Consider the following 25,553-nt stretch of genomic DNA (forward strand, 5'->3'; position numbering starts at 1 on the left):
TCAGCCATTTTTTAAGATGTAACTGTTACAAAAGGAGATACTACTAGAACAGCTGTCTGGAATTTTATAAATAATTCTATGTCATTTGTGAATATTAACATGATTCATATAAGATGCTTGTGTTACAAATGTATTAGAACTGGATGTCATTTATATATCAAACTAGGTTTCTACAGATGTGTGTTGAAAAAATATTTTATAAAGTGCTTGTGCTTAAAATGTAATCACAGCATGCCCTACTGGACAGAACAGAAATGTACGTACACTATTGTAACTCTTTAAATGTATATATCTTAATAGTGGAAACTGGAATACAGGAGGTTAACTTCAGTCCAGCAAAACTTTATAGCAGCAAGGAGACACAATCCCCCAGATTCTCAAAAGCTTGCACGGAGTTGTAGAGTAGTGTATGATGTCAAACAGGCAATATGTCTGCCGTGCGATCCAGGAACAGCCGGCAGGGGCGTGCATGAGAGCTGCTAAAGCTAGTCTTGCACGGACAGCATCATGGTATGCAAATTACCTCATTTGCTGGTGAAATCCATGCAAATGAGGTAAATTTGTGATCCAGCAAACACGAACCTGTCCGTGGAAGATTAGTGTTACATGCAGAAATGTACTCCATTGGTAATGGAGTACATTTCTGCAAATAGCTAAATAGAGCTATGACAGCTCCAAATAAAGGATGTATACAGTTGAGGAAGCATGCCAATGGCCAAATATATGGCCATTGGCAGTGTAAAATGTTTAAAAACATAAAAATATAACTTTTATTTTTTTCCCCTGATCTCTGATGTTTAAGCATAGCGCAGAGCAAACGTGCAGCGCTTTAAAAACGAGAAAATAATTTTAAAAAAGCCAGAAATAGGCATTTTCACTAAAAAGCTTATTCTGCCATGCAGGTGAATGGCAGGCTGCAGACAACATGGCTACTGACTAGGGGTTGCTAAGGGGGGAAGCTCAGTGTGAGAGATGTAACAATGCATTACTAGGCAATCCTATGCAAATGAGGATAAGGATAGTGAATCCCAATTTTCCCCAGCATGTGAGGCATGTCCCAAGAGTGTAAGATTAGGAGTAGGTGAGTAGAAGACTAGAATATAGGTGACATCATGAGGGGGTGTCTCAGACAGGCTGTAAGCTAATTGGAGCACAGTGGTTCGTGCTTGCCCTGATTTGCTCAGGTTGAAAAGGGGCTTGTCTACAGTTGTCCTATTTGAAAACCTCAAACCCAAGATGCACACTTTGAAAAGATAGGAAACTCCTTGCAAACATGCACAGCGCGTGTGCGTGCATGTGTGCACGTTTGCACTCGTTTGCGTGGTGCTGCTCCGAGATGGAAACAGAAAGGCAAAAGGAAGGAAAAAAAACAGGAAGAAGTTAACCAAGGAGAACTAGCAGAGCTGCCAGCTGAAATACATCAGAATCAGCCAATTACACAGGCAGCAGACTAGCCCAGCCCAGCACTTTAAACTCTGCAAACACCATTCTCCCCCTGTGTTTTTCTCAAGAAATCTGCAACACTGCAGTATACAAAGAGGGAAAGCTTAAAAGCATAAGTCAGACAAAATGTTAGGGGCTACTCTTGCTATCATAAACCAACATGTGCAAGGTGCTGAGGTTAGTGATGTTGTGAATGCTGCTGAGCAATCCAAAATGAGGAGACGGAGAAGAGTGTACAGACCCAGGGTAACCTACCAGGGGCTACATGAGCTGGAGTTAGTGGAGTGCCATAGGGTGGACAGAGAACTCCTACAGTAAATTGTTGAGCTGTGCCAGCCACACCTCACACACAGAACCAACAGAGGGGAACCCATCCCAGTGGATACCAAGGTATGTGTTGGCCTAAGAATACTAGCTACAGGTACCTTCCAGAGACCAACTGGTGATATGATGGGGATTTCACAGGCATCAGCATCCAGGGTACTCCACCAGTTTCTGGATGCCACATCAGCACATATCAGTGACCACATATATTTCACCAATTCCCGTGAGGCATTGGCCAACAATATGGTTCTTTTCCACCAAATAGCAGAATACCATGAGGTAGTGGGTGCAATATATTGCATGCACATACGCATCAAAGCACCACCCGGTGAGCAGGGTAGGGTCTACATCAACCACAAGGGCTTCTCCTCCATCAACTGCCAGGTTGTGTGCGATACCCAGGGCATAATAATGAATGTGTGTGCTGGATGCTCTGGAATCTATCATGATTTGCACATCAGACATCTGACGCAGCTGTACCAGAGATTTTCCAATGGGGGCATCCCTGATTGTCACCTAGTGGGGGATGCTGGATACGCTCTGGAGCCATGGCTGATGACACCCATCAGAAATGCACACACACCTGAACAAGAACTCCATGATGAGGCACACGCACAAACAAGAAGCATAATTGAGCATGTGTTTGGGATGCTCAAGTCACGGTTCCAGTGCCTGGACACATCTAGTGGAGCCTTGCAGTATTCACCAACTACATGTACCCAAATTGTTATGGTATGTGCCATGCTACACAATATGATCCTGAAGAAACAGCTGCAGCAGGAACAACATGGGGCAGAGCCAAGCAGCCTCCAGCCATTGCCACGGCCTGCACAGACACAGCTTGACTCAGAGGAGGAACAACCTGAGCCTGCACCAGTAGGCAGAAGGAGGTGTTCCCAGTATGCCCTGACCTTGGCAAAGAGGCAACGCATAGCACATACACTGACTCAGGTGGAACCCTGAAAATAACACCTCTCTCTGACTCACATATACAGTAAAAGGGATGCCTAACTTGACACTACCTGTTTTCAAACATGTATAGGGAATGTACTATGTGCATCTGACATAGGCAGCCCTGCAGTACCACCCGAGGCATGAGTGCCCTATTTTAAGCAATATAAAGCACTGCTAAGCACATTTTAACCAGTATTGAGCATATTTAAATACAGCGCAACGTTGGGCAACATAGGGCAACGTTGGGCAAAGTTGGGCAACGCCAGGCAAAGTCGAGCAATGTCGGGCCAAGTCGAGCAAGGTCTAGCAAAGTTGGGTAAACATGCTCACATCTGCTTTACTGTTCCTTAACCAGTCTGGTCTGCCCAGCAGGAAAATAAAAAACAGTGACAGGGCTCAAACTCAGGATATTGTGCACTATAGTCACAGTACTGAACCACTAAGCCATGACAGCATTTTAGTGACACAGATACAACTTAAGTCACTCCCACATACCAGTTGGGGGGGGTCACATACCTAACAGTCACAGGCAGCAGGACAGTTGTTGACAAATGCAAACACAAACAAATGCTGTATCATGTCCTCTGAAGAGACATATGGGTAACCTCCCCCAGGCCTGTGCAGACGGATAACAGCAGGCCATGCAGTGTGATGTGGGTTGGGTAGGCTATGAAGTCACAAACTAATATGCATGTAATTGGAAGCTAAGGTCTGTAGTACAATGGTATGCCTCAAGCCAGTACGATAGGCAACAGTACAGACTGAAATGGAGTACCTAACATAGCAGTGCAGGCCTAGCAAAAAGTGTCAGGTGTACCCCTCATCCTATGTACGCTCACAGTAACAATCAGGTGTGCCCCCCGGGTAGAAATGTATAAATAATAGCTGTCCTGACCCCCCTGTATGTAGAAATGTTGATAAGTTTATGCAAATTGACTCATGGAAGCCCTGCAGGCACAGCTTGCTTCCTGTCGATGTACAACACAAAGGTGAGCCCTGAAGTAAAAACCAACTTGATTTTACACACACATATAGTCTATATGCCCATAGTGGGCATGCTCACACACTTAAACAAATTTTACAAATTTCAGTCAACAACATACTGAAAGGTCATATTGGGCATGAAGTTGCAGTTCTTACTCCAGACACATGTCACTATTCACCAATCCTGCCTTGTGCACACAGTGATATGAAAACAGACCCATATAATATATTGGACCCCTGTCATAATCAAACTATGTAATATAAGTACTTAAGTTGTTCAAAGAAAGGTAAAATCCAAAGAAGATCAATAAATCTCCAATTAGTATCATCAAGAAACAATGAGCACTCCTAACATTATCCAAGCCAAGCTCTGCAACAAATATTGCCAAAGATTCCATAGAGAACCATGAAGCTTTCTTTAGCTATGTCATAAATATCAATGTAAACTCATATATTTTCTGAGTTAGTGCAAAGTGTAAATGAATACATGTACACAACTGACATTGCCAACATCTTGTCAGACACGTTCATACATATTTACCCCCCTCTCACTGACAAAAGGGCCCATTACCATACCTGGAGATTGTGAAAACCCAGAAATCACATATACAATGGTTAAACAGCTCTGTCCATACCTAAAAACATGGCGTCTATGAGATGACATGATGTCCCTGGGTGTGTCATATGTGAACTCCAAAACAAACAGACCCTACACCTAAACAGTCTGTTGAGACTCACCCTCTGTACAGGATATGAAACTGTTGAATGGGTTACAGCAACGTTTAGCACACTCCACAAGTGTTGGTGCACAACAGACCATGGGAACTATAGTCTTATAAGCCTAATAAGCCTGATCTGCAAGGCCATGGAGTTCATCATTATGGAACCCATAAACAGAGCTATTGGGAGTCTAAAAACACCCAACCCTAACCATTTTGGTTTGGTCAGGGGCAGATCATGGTCCCTAAACCTGCTAGACAATTTTCAAGCCAGTTACCCGGGACATACATCAATGAAATGAGCTCCACATGGCATACATAGACCTTAAAAAGCCCTTTTCTAACATCCCACACACATGTTGTATCCACAAAATCAACAACCTGTGCATAAACACATATGTCATCTGATGGATTGCCAACTGGGGCACAGATAGATCCCATAAGGTAAGAATTGTGGTCTCCCTGTTGGACTGTAAGCTGGTAACACCTGCTGTCCCCCATGGCTTAGTCCTGGAACCCCTCCTGTCTGGTGTATACTTTTCAGAAGTACGGTCAAACACACAAGGGCTATGGTTAGCAAAGTTTGTGGATGACTGCAAAAAGGTTGTCATAATTGATGTGTGGGACAACAGAGACATCCTTTAAAAGGGTCTCAGTCAGACAGATGTGGTGTCAAAATTACGGCCTCGAGCTACAGTCATACAAATACCACATAGGTGCCAACACACTAAATATGGCGGTAATAATAAGGGCTCTATGGACACATGTGGATAGTCATCTCCACTTTCAGAACACATTCACAAAGTAGTTAGACAATCATGCTATGTGTCCCCACAAATTGCCAAAGTCTTTGCATGTAGGTCAAAGGAGGTTCCCTTTACTTATCCGTCATCAAACCCATCAGAGAGTACCACGGCACACTTGTGATGAATCTGACTAGGCACCTTCAGCAACTGGAAAGACCACTGAAGTACCTCAACAAGAGGATTACTGGCCTCAAACAGTTGCCCCATGCAACAAGACTGAAATAACTAAATCTGTACTCTGTTGCATACTGTCTACTCAGGCGATCTCTGCCCAACATACAGGTCCATATCCAATGCAGAACTGATGTACATGCTCTATCTGAAGTAAACCCAAGCTCACTGTGCCACATGCTCTAGGGATATAATCATCACAACAATAAATAGAACATGTTGGAGGGATACATTACTAACTCACAGACTTCCCTTGCTTTGGAACAGGCTCCCAACCTACATTAAGCTGAGTCCCTCACTGACACTCTTCCAGAGGAGCCTTGATGAGTGTATGTGAAACTGAACTGTCACACCACGGATCACTTCATCAGCTCTACTACACAGAGGCATAGGGAACTAACCCCAGGTGTGGTGATAGCTGCACATTCTGGCCATACTAATATATGCCTTCAGGCAGATAGCCTATTACCTACCTATGTACCTATATATATGTAGGGGGAACACAGTATAATAAGCCAAAGATGGATGGGCAGAGATGTGTGTAAGAGGGGGACCATGACAGAGAGACATCCAGGACTGCGCACCCAGCACACATCCCAATGGCAAAAAGACATGAGGTGCACATCTCACCCACTGTACATAATAGTCACCAGTATCTGTAAGCATTATAGTGTATGTGGTGCATGTGCCTGCTGTACAACATGACTGTACAATGAAGTACACATCTACTATCTGTAGGCATGTACCTGCCACATAGGTTCATAGGTATGTAGTAGACTATCTTCACGGAGGCATATATTAGCCTAGGCAAGTTGTGCAGCTTTCACCACCCCATTGATTAGTCTCCTAAGCCCTAGTTCTAATATTTAGTACCCTAAGCCTCTTTCTAGTGGGGCTGCTGATGTGATCCCTGGCATGAATTGTCTGTTTCCCATCCACTCATCAAGGTTCCTATTGAAGAGTGTTAGCGAGGGGCTCTGTCTGATGTACATTGGGACTCTGTTCCACAGTAAGGCAAGTCACTAGGATGGTACTCTATCCCACCAGCATGTTATATTCATTGTTGTGATGAGGTTCATATCCCTGGAGTGTGTAGTGCGACTCAATTTTCTTTTCCTTAGAAGGAGCATGTTCAACAGTTATGTGTTGGACATGGCTCTGTATGTTAGGCAGAGTTTGCCTCTGAGTAGGCAGTACGCAACAGAGAACAGATTAAGTTTTTCCAGTTGTGTTGCATAACACAACTAATTGAGGCCAGTAATGCTCTTGGTGAGGTACCTCTGTGGTCTCTCCAGCTGCTGGATATGCCTAGTCGAGTTCATCCAAAATGGTGCATTGTACTCAATGATGGGTCTGATGACTTAAGAGTAGAGGGCAACCACTACCTCTTTTGAGCTTCATGCAAACCCTTTGTTGATTATGTGGGCCACATAGGATTTCCTAACCACTTTGGCAACATGGTTGTCAGAGGAAAGATGACCATCTCCTTCTGTCCCCAGATCCCTTATTACCTCGTCAGTTTTTAGGGACTAACACCTATGTGGTACTTTGTGGGTACTTTGTTTTCCCCAAAGGGGATTACTATGCATTCTTTTACATTGAGCTTGAGGCCATGATTCTGATACCACACATTTGTCTCATAGTCCCTTCTGGAGAATATTTGTGTCATCTGGGGAATCTGTTATCGCAAACACTTTACAGTTCCCAGCAAACATAGTCAACCACAACCATCCTGTGTTGGCATGCACTTCTGAGAAGTATCTACCAAACAGGAGGACCCCAGGACTGAACCCCAGGGGAGACAACATGTTACCAGTTTAGAGTCTGACATGTAGCCAGCAACACTTAATTTGTGGGATCTATCTGTGAGCCAGTTTGCAATCCATCTGGTGATGTATGGATTTATGTCCAGGCTGGTGAGTTCATCTATGATACCTGACTGTGGAATGGTGTCAAAGGCCTTAGCAAGGTATAGGTGGGCTGTGTGGAGCTTCTTTCAATCATCTGTAGCCTGAGTAACTGTCTCAAAGAAATCTACCCAGTTCAGGAGGCATGATCTGCATTTGACAAAGCCAATCTGGGTGTGCTCAACTGTGTGAAGGTTCCCAATGTCTTTATTGTTGACTTCCATTATGATTAGCTCCATTGCCTTGCAGATCAGACTTGTCAGGCTCATAGAGCGGGAATGCCAAGGGTCTGTTGTGGCCCTACCCCTGTCTAGTGGGAAGAACGTTACATTCTATGGGTACATATCCTGTAGAGAGGATGTAGAGAGAGGTGTAGGTATCCTTGATGAATATGGATACATCCCCGCCCTATGTGCTGTGATCCAGGTTCTGATGCTGGAAGGTATGGAATGAGTAGTATCCTGGTAGTGCTGGTGTGCTTTCTGGAGCCTTGAACTAGGTTTTTGTTATTGCACAGATATCAATATTCTCCATACTGAGAAGTGCCTTGAGTGTGTGCATTTGGAGGCTGAGACTTCTGGCAATGAGTAGCATTTAGCCCACTTTGTGGTTATTTGTGTTGGTTACAGGGTTTGGTTTGTCCCAAGTGACTGGTGTTCCACACCTGAAGTCAACACCTCATTGGTCCGATCCAACCATAAGATAATTACCCTAGATATCCACATTCTGCCCCCACCTCCCATTAAGGAAACCAATAGCGAACAAACCAATGTAGATCACCACAATCCTTTGATAAAACATTAATTTAATATGACAAGGCAAAATTCAACAAGCAGTTTTTAACACTGATAAGCGCTTTCGGGCTCTGCCCTTCTTCAGATGAAATAAAAACAATCTTAGTCACATTTAAATACCTAATTCAAAACCGTTTCCAACCAATCAAAATTTATACTGCACCCTCCTATCTTTGAGGGCTGGTTTCATAGGAACAAATTAATTTAGTCCTGGTGTCCTATGGGCTAAAAGCTCAATTATCCACTTTGCTTCTTCTCTCTCAGTGGCATCTACTAGGCTACCCTTTCTTATACTAGGAAATACATTTGCAATAGCTCTAAATCTGAACTGATGGTCATTATTTACTTCTATATGTTTATAAAGTGCATTGTGCATATTTCTAGTTCTTATGCATGAAAGATGTTGCAAAATTCTAACTTTAAACATATTATTTGTTTTTCCCACGTAAAATGCTTTGCATTGCTGACACTCAGCTAAATAAATTATATTCTCTGTTCTACAATTGGCTTTTGCTTTAAAATGAAATAATTTCCCTGTAACTGGATGCTTAAAAACAATCTCTTTATTAATACAGTGACATGGTTTGCATAGCTCACATGGTTTTGTACCTACTTGACAAATGGAACTTTTTTTGTGGTTACTCTTTTCTTGTGTTAAAATGTCTTTCAGATTTTTATTTCTTCTAAATCCGAATTTGGGTTCTATCCCTACTATTTATTTTATTTTATCATCAGATAAAAGTATATGCCAATTTTTCTTGATAATGTCACATACACCATGTATATTACTACTATACGTGAATGTCATTCTATTAAATGCACATTTATGGCCATGTTGCTCTTCTGATGAAATTGTCTTTAATGAAGATACAGATTTTCTATGTATATTACCCTGACTTAATTCACTTACTATCAACATCTCATTATAACCTCTATTTTTAAAAATATGTTCCATATTCATCAATTCTTCCTCAAAATCACTATCTTTAGTACAAAGCCTTGAGGCTCTACTTACCTGACCCCTTATTATATTCTTATATGTATGTCTGGGGTGCATACTATTATAAGTAAGTAAATTATTTTTCCAGCATTCTTTTCAAAACAAGGAAGTAACAAAGCCAGATCTTTCTTTTTTAATTCTGACATCCAGAAAATCTATAGCTTCATCTGAGCATGAGAGAGAAAATTTGAAAAAAGTTGTGCTATGTTCCAAATATTCTATGAAAAGTACTAGTTCTCTCTTTTCCCCTTCCCATAAAATAAAAACATCATCCACAAAACATCTATAAAGAAATAGATGCTTTTTCCATCTGTTTTGGCCCCCTAGCACAAAACATCTCTCCCAAAATGACAAAACCAAATTTGCATAAGTATTAGCACAGGGGGTGCCCATGGCTACCCCCTGTGTTTGTCTATATACATTGTCATTGCATATGAATACATTGTTAGATAAAACCAAATTCAAGCATTTTCTTATTGTAGATAATTTCCTATCATCTGATTCACCCATGTCTTTGCATAGTTCACAAACAGCATTCATGCCATATTCATTTTCTATCACTGTAAACAAATTTACAACGTCTAAGGTGACCATTAATACTTCTTTTCCACATATATCAATATTTTTTATGGCTTCCAAAAATTGTTGTGTATCTTTCAAAATGTCTATTATTCTTGTTGTATATGGTTTTAAAGTATATTCTAACCAAATAGATACATTTTCAGTTACCCATTTTCTACCTGAGACTATCGGTCTCAGTGGGGGATCTTTATAATTTTTATGTAACTTGGGTAGTGCTTTGAAAATAGGTGTTACCAGATATTCTATTAATAGAAATTCACTAAGATCTTGGTCTATAATATTGTTATCCAACATACATTTAATACTGTTATGAACTCTTATTATGATGTTGTTAAGTTCTAATGGACTAATTTTCAAGTAGGTATTACCTTCTATTAATAAATTATTTAATTTAAAATAATAATCATCCTTACTTAATATAACAACCGCTCCACCTTTATCTGTCTGTTTTATTATGATATTATCATTGTTCTATAAATTTATTAATGCTTGTTTTTGTATATTTGTTAAATTAAAATATTTCTGATTTTTGCCTTCTTCTAAATATTTATATAAATCAGCTTCACATACTTTAAGAAACATTTGCACGGTAGAATTGAGTGGTGGCATGAATGTACTAGGTTGTCTCAACATATGCTGTCTATTTTGTTGGTTAAATAAACTTTGCAACATTACTTTTCTACCATAAAACATCATATCCATGACTATTTCATTAAAACAGCCTTCTCTACTTGGTACGAAAGACATACCTTTGTTTAAAACAAATAATTCATCATCATTAAGAACATAGTTAGATAAATTATAAACAATATTATCACCAGTCAATTTGATGTCCTTCTCTTTTTTGCCCCTCTGCCTTCGCTGCTGGCTCTCTTCCATTCTCCTTTTTTCTTCATTGGAGCTGGCATTTGGGCTAAAAAATGCTCACCCTGCTGCACTGCTTCATTTGTCTTGGGCCTTGCACCCAGGTCCTTAGATTGGGTAACTACTGCATTTGGAACAGCAGTTACTAAAAAAACGTCCGTTGTTTCTTCTGATTCAGAACGTTGTATAGTCCTCTCTCCCAGAGGTTCCGTAGTTAAATTTGAACTCACTATTTCCACCGAGTTACTTTGTTTAGACCTAACTAATTGTTCATTACTGTTGTTCAAATGAAAAGTCTCTTCCGCTCTTCGAGCGCTATTCAGCGTGGTTCTACCTCGCATCACTTCCGCATATGACGTGTTGGTCTTAGTTAAAGAGACATTGGAACGGATTTCTCCTCTTTCCTCTCTCGGCCATATGAAGATGTTACCGGTCGTGAAATCTTTATAGTCGCGCTGTAGCTTTTTTACTTTTGTTTGTTGTAACCTCTGGTCAGTCATTGAAAAAGCACAGTATAGCTCGTCTAGTTTTTTAGTGAATCTTTCTCCTTTAAATTCAGTCTCTAATTGCATTTGTAAAACACCGACTTCTGCTGTGAGTTTCTCTTCCTCTGGTGCAAAAAATTCCAGAAGTAATTTCATATATGAAAAACCTGTATTTATGTTGATGCGCTGCCATTTGGCTAATAACTCTGGATAGTGTTCACCTTGTGAGGGCATACAAAACACCCTCATTCCTCTTGGTACTATGCCACATTTTAAACAGGCTTTGAAATGATTTCTCTGCCATTGTAACTTTTTTAACTTATTAACTTTAAATGTAAAGTCTCTTATGATTTCTTCAAATTTTAAATCATTACTTGTACTCACTTGATGCAATGTACATCTCTCAGGTGCTACATGTAGTTCTAAATTCATCAACGGATTTCCTTGATTAGTTAGGTCTCTCTTTATAGAAAAGGTCCTCATTCCCATGGAAATAGCAGGTGAAGCACCAGATTCTTCCCTTATAGCAGTTTCTGAATGTTCCATTGTGTGTCAGTTCCCCAAATACAAAGGCAGCAGCAAAGAAAACAAATTGAGAAAAATGACTGAAGGTCCACAGAGTACAAAATAATCTTTAGCGAACAAACCAATGTAGACCACCACAATCCTTCGATAAAACACTAATTTAATATAACAAGGGAAAATTCAACAAGCAGTTTTTAACACAGATAAGTGCTTTCGGGCTCTGCCCTTCTTCAGATGAAATAAAAACAATCTTAGTCACATTTAAATACCTACTTCAAAACAGTTTCCAACCAATCAAAATTTATACTGCACCCTCCTATCTTTGAGGGCTGGTTTCATAGGAACAAATTAATTTAGTCCTGGTGTCCTATGGGCTAAAAGCTCAATTATCCACTTTGCTTCTTCTCTCTCAGTGGCATCTACTAGGCTACCCTTTCTTATACTAGGAAATACATTTGCAATAGCTCTAAATCTAAACTGATGGTCATTATTTACTTCTATATGTTTATAAAGTGCATTGTGCATATTTCTAGTTCTTATGCATGAAAGATGTTGCAAAATTCTAACTTTAAACACATTATTTGTTTTTCCCACGTAAAATGCTTTGCATTGCTGACACTCAGCTAAATAAATTATATTCTTTGTTCTACAATTGGCTTTTGCTTTAAAATGAAATAATTTCCCTGTAACTGGATGCTTAAAAACAATCTCTTTATTAATACAGTGACATGCTTTGCATAGCCCACATGGTTTTGTACCTACTTGACAAATGGAACTTTTCTTGTGGTTACTCTTTTCTTGTGTTAAAATGTCTTTCAGATTTTTATTTTTTCTAAATCCAAATTTGGGTTCTATCCCTACTATTTCTTTTATTTTAAAATCAGATAAAAGTATATGCCAATTTTTCTTGATAATGTCACATACACCATGTATATTACTACTATACGTGAATGCCATTCTATTAAAAGCAAATTTATGGCCATGTTGCTCTTCTGATGAAATTGTCTTTAATGAAGATACAGATTTTCTATGTATATTACCCTGACTTAATTTACTTACTATCAACCTTTCATTATAACCTCTATTTTTAAAAATATGTTCCATATTCATCAATTCTTCCTCAAAATCACTATCTTTAGTACAAAGCCTTGAGGCTCTACTTACCTGACCCCTTATTATATTCTTAGATGTATGTCTGGGGTGCATGCTATCATAAGTAAGTAAATTATTTTTCCAGCATTCTTTTCGAAACAAGGAAGTAACAAAGCCAGATCTTTCTTTTTTAATTCTGACATCCAGAAAATCTATAGCTTCATCTGAGCATGTGAGAGAAAATTTGAAAAAGGTTGTGGTATGTTCCAAATATTCTATGAAAAGTACTAGTTCTCTCTTTTCCCCTTCCCATAAAATAATAACATTGTCCACAAAACGTCTATAAAGAAATAGATACTTTTTCCATCTGTTTTGGCCCCCTAGCACAAAACATCTATCCCAAAATGACAAAACCAAATTTGCATATGTAATAGCACAGGGGGTGCCATGGTAAAAAGTTTCTCCAAAGCCAACTTAATGCTTCTTAAGACAGAAGTGGTGAACTTCATGACACCCATGCAGACGGACAATACAGTTATGACTACTGAATCCTGCACAATTGCACTTTATAAGCACTTACATGAGTGCATGGATTGTGCTATCCCAAACAGAGCCAAGATGCTATCCTCCAAAAAAAAGGAAGCCAATCTGGTGGTCCCCTGCCATAAACAAACTGTACAAGAGAAGGAAGAAACTGCTGCAAAAGAGTGTAAAATCCCATGAGTGGAGGAGCTCCCTGGTCAGCCTCAGTAAGAAGCTGCGATCCCTGATAAAATCCTCCAAAACTAGTTACGAAAACAAAATTACCACTGATTATAAAGACAACCACAATGCATTCTATAGCTATGTCAAGAATCCCAATGGCAACACTCAGATCTGCTCCGAGTTACAGCACAATGGCACTAAATATACAGACCCAACTGATATTGCCAACATCCTGGCAGATAGGTTCAGTGCTAACTTTACCCCCCTCTCACCCATTAAAGAGCCCATCTCTATACTGGAAGAATGCAAAGTTCCTGTAATCACGGATGCACAGGTAAAAACCACACTCTCCAAAGCCAGGAACACAGCATCCATGGGACCAGACAACATCCCAGGCTGCGTTCTACAGGAACTACAGAATGAACTGGCACCCCACCTAAGTACCATGTTCAATCATAGCCTCACCTCAGGCTTTGTGCCTGCTGAATGGCGCACAGTGACGGTTATCCCACTCCACAAGGGGGAAGCCACCACGGACCCCGGGAACTACCGCCCCATTAGCCTGATGAGCCTGGTCTGCAAGGCCATGGAATGTATCATCATAGAACTTATAAACAAAGACATTGGTAATCCCCAAACTCTGGACCCCACCCAGTTCAGGTTTGTAAATGGCAGATCATGTCTCCTAAACCTGATAGACTTCTTTGAAGCAGTCACCAAAGCTGTAGACAAGGGTAAGGTGGTTCACACAGCCTATCTAGATCTTGCCAAGGCTTTCAACACCATCCCCCACTCTGGAATTATAGATAAACTCACTAAACTAGGTATAAATCCCTATGTCACAAGATGAGTTGCCAACTGGCTCACTGACAGAACCCACACTGTGAAAGTAGCAGACTCCAAATCCGACTTCAGACCAGTGACAAGTGGAGTACCACAGAGTTCAGTCCTGGGTCCTTTCCTGTTTGGTATCTACTTCTCTGAAGTACAGGCTAACACAGAAGGTCTTTGGCTAATGAAGTTTGCAGATGACTGCAAACTAGGAGCTATAATCGAAACTCCTAACAATGTGGACATCATACAAAAGGCCCTCACTGAGACAGATGCCTGGTGTCAAAGCCATGGCCTCAAGCTCAATGCCAAAAAGTGAATTGTCATCCCCTTTGGTAAAAACTCTGTACCCATGAACTACAACATAGGCGGTAGTATACTTAACACTGAAAGTGTGATAAGAGAGCTTGGGACACAGGTGGACAGTAGTCTCTCCTTTGATAATCACATCGCCACAGTAGTCAGGAAATTCTTCTACGTGGCACACTTCATTACAAAAGGTTTCTCATCCAGAAAAAAAGAGGTCATTGTTCCCTTCTACTCATCACTCATTAGACCCATTATAGAGTACAACGCCCCTTTTGGTATGTACTTCACAAGACATCTACAACAACTGGAAAGGCCGCAGAAATACCTCACAAAGAGGATTACTGGCCTCAAACAGATGCCCTACACAGACTGTCTCAAAAAATTCCAGTTTTAGTCCATTGCATATCGCCTACTCAGAGGTAATCTCTGCCTAACATACAAAGCTATGTCAAACCCAGAGCTGTTGGACATGCTACACTTAAAGAAATCCCAATACCTCCGAGCTACATGCTCTAGGGTCCTAAACCTTGTCACCACAATAAACAGAGCATGTTGGAGGGATAGATTCCTGTCCCAGAGACTTCCCATACTCTGGAATAAACTACCTATATATATAGGCCCCAGGGCTGATAGCCTATTACCTACCTATGAACCTATGAACATATGAACCTTTGAGCCTTGCCTAAAAAAAGGTAATATGGGAACAGCAAGAGCCTTGGCCAGTATTCAGAAGCATAGGGGTGACAGGTGTAAAACATATCTAGCGAAGCAATGAGGCATGTCTATCATGTCATCCCAAGCAGACAGTGACTGAATACCCTTTGAATGACACCAGAAGCTCAGCCAATTGTTGAAGTTTATCATCTTTCTGTTATATTGCAGTATCATGTAGTTGAAGGTGAGATGCTACTCAAGGTCAGGGTCATACCAGCTTGGGCTACATGATCATGCAGCTACTATATATCTCTTGTCATGTTGTCCTGGGAGATGTGTCTGAGATCATTTACACTGACATGTACAAAGACCACATCATATATGTACCTGTTCTGGCGTGATCTAAGTGCTTGTGTTATGTGGCAGATCATAGCACCTGACAGACAACTGACAGTAACCTTCCAGCCTAGTGAGTGGAACATCTGTGTGCCTGACTATGGAGTCACCTATTACTAGTGTGTTGGGTATGTTGTTTTGCCTTATGGCCTGTTGTGAGGCACACTGCTTTGGTGTATTATCTGTTTTTTGGTGTGTGCTTGTAGGTGCATGTTGCTTGCTTGTCTGCTTAGGAGGACACTCTCTCTTTTTCAGATTAATATTTGTATTCTCCGAGTATGGTAATGTGTATTTATGTGTGTGTTTTGCTGCTGCTTATATTGTAGGTCTATGTGAGACTGTTGGTGTTGTGCTTGTATGACCCTACTCCTCTTGACTGTATTGTCCAGTATTGGGTTGACAGAGCTTAGCCACCGGTTTGACCCTGTGTGTGCCAGCATGTGGTGCATCAACCCATATATGATATTGTCATGGCCTATGCATACAATACACTCACAATACATCTAGTATGATAAGCCTACTGAGGTTAGCAAATGTGAAAAAACCTTTGGGAAAACTGTCAGCGAGTAATGTCTGTATTGCACCCTGTAACTCCATAATGCTTGCTGAAGTGTAAAGAAGTAATTAGTTTGGATTAAGAACCCCGCACTTGCCAACTGTGCATGTGTGTGTCTGTCTCTCCCTGGGGAAGAGAGCAACCTTTTTGGAGACTACTCACACCCCTTAAAAGTGATATACTCATCTTTGTCAAGTCTGATGATGTCACCATCCTACAAATACGCCTGTGGGAAGATGAAATCCCAGTAATGTGTATTGCACGTTGTGTAAATGCGTACTGCTGTAATATCATAATGTAGTTAAGTAGGGGTTTGAATCGTGCACTTGCTGAGTGTGTGTCTTTCTGGGGAGGAAGCAACCTTTTTGGAGACTACTCACACCCCTTTAAAGTAATATACTCATCTTTGTCAAGTCTGATGATGTCACCATCCTACAAATACACTTGTGGGAAAATAACATCCCAGTAATGTAAATAGAGCATTGTGTAAATGCGTACTGCTGTAGTTATGTAGGGGTTTGAATCCTGTACTTGCCAACTGTGTCTTTCTTTCTAGGGAGGGAGCAACCTTTTTGGAGACTACTCACACCCCTTAAAAGTGATATACTCATCTTTGTCAAGTCTGATGATGTCATCATCCTAAAATATACATGTGGGAAACTGCGATTCCAGTAATGTGTATAGTGTGTCATGTAAATACGGACTGCTGTAGTATCATAACATAATTAGGTAGGGGTTTGAATCCTGCACTTGTCAAGTGTGTGTGTCTCCCTGGGGAGAGACAACCTTTTTGGAGACTACTCACACCCCTTAAAAGTGATATACTCATCTGTGTCAAGTCTGATGATGTCACCATCCTACAAATATACCTGTGGGAAAGTGAAATCCCAGTAAAGTGTATAGTGCATCATGTAAATGCATACTGCTGTAGTATCATAATGTAGTTAGGTAGTCGTTTGAACCCCGCACTTGGTAACTGAGAGTGTGTGACACTGTTGGTCAATGTGGAGTGGGTTTTGATTTTTTCTAGTGTATGACATATCACAATGACAACTGTATGTGCATAACACATGTAAGGTAGCTGTGGGACAAAGCCATATACATACATGTGATCTCAATTATTTCATAGGTGGGTACTCTGCTTTCTCCATGAAAACATCTGTTATCTTTGCCAGAGCGTGCTGGCACTTTCCAGACCTTAGGTCACTTCTGTATGCTTGCGACAAGCTTAGCCACTGCAGTGATCCCTGGGCTACGTCTTCTGTTTCACATCCACTCATCACAGTGTCTATTGAAGAGTGTGAGTGAAGGTTTATGCTTGAGGTATATTTGAATCCTGTTCCAAAGCAAGCAAAGTTTGGCAAAGATGACTAATCATTATAGGTGTGCAACAACCTCTGTGGATCTGCATGCAAACACTTTATTGCTTATGTGCTCCACAGAGGGATTTCCAAAACTCTTTGGTAATGTGATTATCAAAGGAGAGATGACTAAACACATGGCTCTATGTATACATTAGTACCTGTTCCATATTTTGGGGGCTACTACCTATGTGGTACTCTGGGGATACTTTGTTTTCTAAAAGTGGATACCTATTGTTTCTTTGGCGTATAGCTTTACAGCATGATTTTGACACCAGGTATCTGTCTCTATGATATCCTTTTGGAGGATGTGTGTGTCATCAAGAGAATAAAGTATAGCCCATAGTATGCATTTTCATCAGACGTGGGCAGACATATCCCTACTGTATTTGCTTGTACCTAAGAAAGCTATATGCCAAACAGGAGTGGTCCCAGGACTGAGTGCAGGTGAATACCACTTGTTACTGGCATAGAATTGTACATGGAGGCTGCAAATGTTACTGTGTGTCCTACATCTGTGCGTCAGTTGACAATCCATCATCTAACAATTGTTTATGGTCAGTCTGTTGAGGTTATGTATAATACCAGAATGTGGGATGAGCATGAATTCCTGGTGGGCTATAGCTTGGCTATGTGGACCTCCCCTCCCTCACTTATAGCCTTGTTAACTGGCTTGAAGTCTACTAGGTGTAGGAGCCATGATCTGGCCTTTAGAAAACCTAAGTGGGTATGGGGCAGTGTTTGAAGGTTCATAATGTCTCTGTTAATAAGTGTCATGATGATGTGATCCATAGCCTTCCAGATATAATTTGTCTGGCTTATAGGGTGAGAGTTTCCAGGATCTGTTGTAGCTCTACCCTTAATCAATTTATGTTAACATTTGCACTGGCTGTGACAAGGGTGGGCAGGATTAGGAATAAGTATATTAGAGGGTCAGCCCAGGTTTGAAGGTTAGTAGACCAAGCCAGATAGGCAGGATTACGTTGGTTTGTACATGTGCTGAGGAGGGATGCAGAGTATATTGTGAAATAGATGCTAAGGATGAAGCCACCAGGTAACAGGAAAAGAGGAATGCCTAAGATGAGGTTTATGGCTGTGGTGAGAGAGGACATGCAGGTGGATGGTGTGACAGCTCAAGATGCAGAGGGCAGGAAGAAATGGAAACAGATGAAACTCTGTGGTACGTCTGCCAGGGGCATGATGACCAGTAGTGCTCTGAAGCGAACCCCTGAGCATCTGCCTATGTGGTACCGTTCCAGACATCTGGCTATGGCTGCTGTGTCCTGATACATGTGCCATAGATACCACACTGTCCTGGCCAGTGCCAACCGTACGCTGTCCCTCAGCTAAGGGCAATGGTGATGATGGATGTACAGGCAGTATGACTGTGTGCATGGGTGGGGTGGAGATTTGTGTACTGTCAATTGGTGGCTCAACAACAGACCCTGGCAAACCTGCCTGTGCCTCAACACACCTATCCTCATGAACACTGTCTGTCTCAGTGACATCAGGTTCCCTGCTGTACTGAACCAGCCCCAACTCGGCACCTGTGAGAGGAAAACAGGAAACACACTTTAAGACCTGAACATGACTTCAGACCACATGCACACATGCACACATGCACACACACAAAACTACGCTCCTCCTGAAAGCAGACACACACAACACCAGCAATCACAGAACATACACAATAGCAGGTGATGGTGGAGTACAGTGTAACAAGCAAAACAGTCATATCACACATGTCAGCATGCAGGACATGTGTTGCTCAACAGTATGCAGTGCAAGTGTAGTCAGTCCTACTTACAAACAGTATACATGGCTTTGATGCATGTGTTTTGTTATTAGGTGAGGGCCCTCCCCCTGGAACACAATGCATACATGGACACAGCATTGCTGTGCAGCTATTCATAACCCTGTGATGTTCTGTGAACCATAACTCACATGTGCACATACCATTGCTGGATGTGTATCTGTGTGTCAGATATGTATCCAATGCTGATTAAAGCCTCTGTGTCTTTAGCAAATAATTGTGGACACATTTTTAGCACATGCATGATGAGTATTCACACAACATCATCAGTGGTGCATGGATAATTGATGGAATACCATTCGGCCACATACCCAATGTACGGTAGTTATGATGAGTGTAGATCATATTGTGGACATGCCAGTCTCATCCATGACATGGCATGCTAAAACACAACTGCAAATTTAAACACTACACATGTCCAGTATGTGTCATATGTCCTAGCTACTCAATAACATCACAAGACATATATGTGTCAGTTGTGCAAATGGTGATTGGTATGCATACTTTTTAGAGGTGCATATGTGTGCACACACATCATTATGGTGTGTAGCAATGACAGCTATTTGTAGTACTGTGGTTACAATAATTGGATGGGGTATAGTAGCATAGGCCATCATAATGAAGCATCAGGTGGTCACTCAAGGCTACAAATCTTTCACAAACCAGCACAAATCATGCTGTGCTGGAACTGTACTACCTTGGCTAAATTCACCATTTCACAACCAGTTGTTATGTGAGTTTATGAGGAGGCTAAAAAGGAGCATTCCCTGACATGAATGTGTAGTGTGTTGCAGATTGTTTAAATGCCCCAGGATAGGCGTCTACCCCTCAGGTATATTATGTGTAATGTGTGGATGAGATTTTGGATACTGAAGTGTGTCTTTACAGAGGGTTTGGGAATCCTTTATGTGTAACATGTTAAAATGCTCTGTTTATGACATAGATGTATATGTTATGTGCATGTTGAGAATCAACTGTGCCTATCCAATGGTCACTACAGTCTAGCCACATTTGTTTGAGATGGTCTGGGTATTGCATGTGTTTGAGGCAGCTATTCAACATTGTGTTACCTGTCTACATGGCCTACACCTTAACTATGACATGCACTTTTTATTTACAATAATAAATGTATAACACACTCACCAGCATCTGTCCACTGCCTTGACATCACCCCAGAGGTACCTACATAGATGAGGCAGTTTGTTAGTGGCCACAGCTGTGGCATTGCTACTGTGTGTTTTCAATCTTACAGTACAACAACAGTTTACATTCACAGGGCTACAGATTATGTTCCAAATGATCAGTATTGCACAACAATAGGCTGCACATCTTTGAATGACACACTCCACATCTCACATATGCATGATCTACCAATACAGATAACAGTAGTCTACAGATATGCCATGTTAGCTGCATGCTCCATGTGTGCTTGCTGGGGGGAGCTTCAACCTCCATAATGGTGTATGTCTGCTGCTGTTGTTGTTGTTGGGCAGGTGCCACCAGGATCATGAGCAGCTCCTCCATCCTGGTGAGGGGGGGGGTGGATGTTAGCCCCACCCCCTGTTGCAAGATGTTCTCTACGCACATCAGCGGCACGATGACGGACATGTCGGAGAAGATAACTGCAGTGGTGGCGTACCTGCTCATAGGTGCAGTTATGCAGGCCTACCTCATTGACCCTGTGGACAAGATCTTGCCACATTGCAGTACGCTCCTGCTGGTCCTGGCTGGTTCGTGAAAACATTACCCGGTAGTGCTGAATCATACTGTTAGTGATGATATCATCTTCAGCCCTACTGTAACTCGGGTTCCTGTGGTGGGCCATGATCCTTGGAAGACATAAATACAAAAATATATCTGAGCAAGTCATATGGCACATTTAACATTATACAGTACAGATATCACTGAACTGCCATATATAGCAACCTATAAGCTAACCGAGAGTGAAACACTGTAACTGCCACTTATCACTGCTCACCACATAACTGCTTAAAAGTGCCTTGCTCACCCTCTATCCAATGAACCATGTTCTGCACAGCAACAAAATAAAATCACTATATAAGACTATACAAGAGTACCTGGCACACTGTATGCAACATGATGTACTACCTAGCCCCAGCAGATATACATCAAGCTGATGTGTAAAGGAATATATCATCCATCACAATCAGTGTAAGGTCCAGTAAATGCATTACTATTATAGCACACAATTTGTTAATGTCAAACCCATGGCCAAAATATGTGCACAATCGGGAATATAGGTCACATACTGCTGTAGTACACTATGAATGTTGCTAGATACGCAGTTATATGTATTACCACACATATGTCAAAGGACATGTTACAGACATACCCACACACACATCAGACATAATTACAGGACACAAAGGTATGACAACCCTGATAAGCTTTCAGTGTGTACTATACAGTACTGTGTGTCAGTACTTACACAACCTTAATCTTGAGCAATGTAATCTGTGATGAATACAGGGACTACACAAAACAGTGGATGCAAGCAATGTGGACATACGCCATACTTTGCTGTACAGGCCCAGAGATTCAATTAGTACTACACAGGATTTGCATTCAACATCGGTACCAATCAATAATCATAGATGTAGTGCTTTAGCCTCCAATGACACACCCTAGTTAAAACCAAGGGACTTAATCACACTGTATGCAATAGCACTTGTTCTGCCAAGCAACAGAATACACAGCTTTTGCTAGGATCAAAGCAAGGACCCATAATATCATAACATAAACAGTTTCCCACTAAGCTATCCCACAGATACATATCTTTGATGTATTCACAAACATATTGACCATCACAGTCAGTCAACAGTACAGAGAATCTATTGCAACAAGTAGATGTAAATGTGTATGAGTATATATAAATATATATAAATATATATATCTATATATATGTATCTATATATATCTATATATATGTATATGTATGTATATATATATATATATATATATATATATATGTGTGTGTGTGTGTGTGTGTGTGTGTATATATATATATATATATATATATATACATATACACAGCCCTACATATACATATATATCCGCACATATACATTTCACCTTTCATAGTGAGAATATCAATTATACAAAGGATGTAAGGTGTACAATAATGTAATAAAAAATCACACAGTCTTGTGATAAATGCATTGAAGGTGTTTACAGCCTATGTAGCTTTAGCAGGCCTTACTGGCTTCAACATTGCAAACTGAATGAACCATCCACAGTGTTTAACCACCACATGTCATATACCAGCACTGCATGCTGTCTTGTTTGTCACACACTAAAACCTACATACAAATATGCACATACTAACCTTCACCAACATATATATCTCCCCCCTTCACAAACAGTTGCAATATGACCCCTGCTCTATGCACATATACAGACGTGAATATATATGACACATATATATTTCTTTGTATGTGTGTGGCATGCACACACATGGTCCACACTGCTGTAAGTCCCTGGACCTCACAGCTGAACTGTTGGGCCTTGCTGCAACACAAACAGGTGTCACATATGAACACAGACTAACATTAGGCGGGGTATATATGGCAACAGATGCTAGATAAGCATACTAGACTGTTACAGCAGTTGGCAGTCCTAAGCTACACTTTAATATGACTATCATGCATGTGTTGTTCTGTCATACCCATGTTTATATAATGTCAGCGCTAATCCCCCCAACAGCCATTGGCCACACTACTGTACAGAACACAGATAACATGGATCAGATCTTTGACATTTAATGCTGAGCTACACATTTCACAGGTATGTCCCACTGCCCACAGGTACACACAGTATTGTCCATAGCAGTAGTTAAGCAGAACATCTGTGCAGAAAGAAGTACTGCTGCAACATATGAATGTTACACATTATGTGGACTATTCTTCAGTAACATCTGTTACATGCCATTAAATACATATGTGTCACATACCTTTCCTTTGCATAATTTGGTAATATTTATTTTTCCTTTTCTCTCTCTCTCTTTCTGTCTCTCTCTCTGCCAGTGTCTGCAGTAGAGTGATTGAGTTCGTTGGCAGAGATTGCAGCCTGCTTTTGTAGGAATTGCACATGAGCATGTGATGGACTCTGCACCAATTAGTGCCCACCATTTGCTAATTGCATGCAGCCTACTGTGTAGTAATTGCAGTAATCACTGTCATATCAACCCAGTACTATAAATTGCTGACTCATGTAGGCATGGCCCTTTCAGCTTTCCAAGATGGAGATCATCCTTGTTTGGTGTGGTCATCATTGTTTAAGACATAAGGTTGGTATAGTTCTTATATCAGAAGCCACGGGTGTAGCCAGAGATTTACATTTTGTACTCAGACCTAATGTTGCTGCTTCCAGTACCCACTTGTCAGTGTAGAAATGTACTCACCCCTCAAAATGCTACTCCAAGATACATGTAAAGATGTACTTTCTTTTCAACTGTTACAATTAACTGCCATACAAAGCTAGTTATAGAGATGTATTCCTTTGGCACAAGAATTGTTTGTGAACTGCAATACTGTGAATATTAATTTACTCAGTTCTAAACAGTTTGTGCTGTTTTAGTGTTGACATTAGCACAAGCTACTCAGAAAAACTGGGCACATTTCAGTACAGTGAGTATGCTTACCTACATCCTTGGTAGACCCTGCATACACAGGTATATTCTACATTTGGGTAGGGTTGCAGAAGTACAGAGAACGTAAGTAGTATTGTGTGGATTTTATCTTGCTGGACTTACAGGGTTGCTGTGTACATATTAGTTTATCAAGGCATGTAGTCTGTCTGTGTAACTCCCAACTGTGGACCTATCCACATGATAGCCAGAGAATAGCCTGTTATTTTTTGTCTGTGCACCACACAGGTCTTTTCAGCAATAGATCAATGGCATTCTTACAGTTGGTTGCTACCAGTACATGGCTACATCCATTTGTATTTCAGTGTTTTATTCCTACATAAGGGTATGCTTCCAAAACTCCTTCCAAAGCTATTTGCACAGTGTGTAACAGCAGAAAGGCTAATATGCCACTGTGTTTCTGCCTCTGCCAGACCTCTCAACCAATCAGGTACATATTTGAACAGAATCCGGGAAAAGTCAAGAAAAACTCATCGAAAATCAGGGACACCTTTAAGATATTACTGCCATTAAGTTGAAACATTTAGAGAATCAGAGCATCTGAACTAATACACCTTTTCTGAAGTAAAAGAAGTGTCTAACTCTTAATTATTGTCATTATTCATTAAGTGTAATTCACCACCTTTCTGTCCAAAGTCAGTAGTTTTAGGAGGGATTCAGAGGGACAGAGCTAAAATTTGGGTCAAAATCAGGGATGTCCATGAAAATTAGGGACAGTTGAGAAGTATGCTCTCTGCCCTAAACAGATATGCCAGTGTTTGTCCTGCTGTGATACTATGTGGGGTTGTAGCTAGGCTATCTGCCCTAGGGCATTTATAAGCCTAGCCAGAGTGTGTATGGCTTTCGCCAACCATTTTAAATTAATTTTGCTATGCCCTTTTTCAAGGTTAGTATACTGTGCCTCTGTCTAACAGTGACACAGAAGTGATACCCGGGGTAAACCTACAATATCCCATCCACTCATCAAGATTCCTCTTGAAGAGAGTCAATGAGGTACTCTGCCTAACCTGAATTGGGATTTTATTCCAGAGTGAAGGGAGCCTCTGGGTTATGAATCTGTCCCTCCAGCATGTCCTATTTATTTCAGTGCTGAGGTTTAAGGCCCTCAAGCATGTAGCTCGATGGGATTTGGATTTTCTGAGGTGCAGCATGTCCATTAATTCCGTGTTGGACATGGCTTTATACATCAGGCACAGATCGCCACTGAGCAGGCGGTATGCCACTGAGTAGAGCTGGAGTTTCTTTAACCGGGCAGCATACGGCACCTGTTTGAGCCCCTTGATCCTCTTGGTGAGGTACTTTTGGGGTCTTTCCAGTTGCTGCAGGTGTCTGGTAAGGTACATCCCAAAAGGGGCATTGTACTCAATTATGGGCCTGATGAGGGATGAGTAAAGAGACACGATGACCTCCCCTGATCTAGATGTGAATCCCTTCATGATTAGGTGGGCTATATAAAATGTTTTTCTAACCACTTTGGCTACGTGGTTGTCAAATGAGAGATTACTATAAACTTGGGTCCCCAGGTCCCTAATTACTTCTTCTGTACTTAATGGATTACCACCTATGTGGTAATTTGTGGGCACTTTGTTTTTGCCAAAGGGGATGACTATAC

At 41.0% G+C, this 25,553-nt stretch overlaps 1 long non-coding RNA gene across 1 annotated transcript in view; it reads left to right on the forward strand.

Annotated features, from left to right (window-relative positions):
* The window catches only part of LOC122794812, a 191,478-nt gene that overhangs the window by 82,018 nt on the left and 83,907 nt on the right, over positions 1 to 25,553 (forward strand). The window lies entirely within an intron of this gene.

This window comes from Protopterus annectens, chromosome 2.part1, assembly GCF_019279795.1.
Source record: "Protopterus annectens isolate FY-2018-M chromosome 2.part1, PAN1.0, whole genome shotgun sequence".
Classification (NCBI taxonomy): Eukaryota; Metazoa; Chordata; order Ceratodontiformes; family Protopteridae; genus Protopterus; species Protopterus annectens.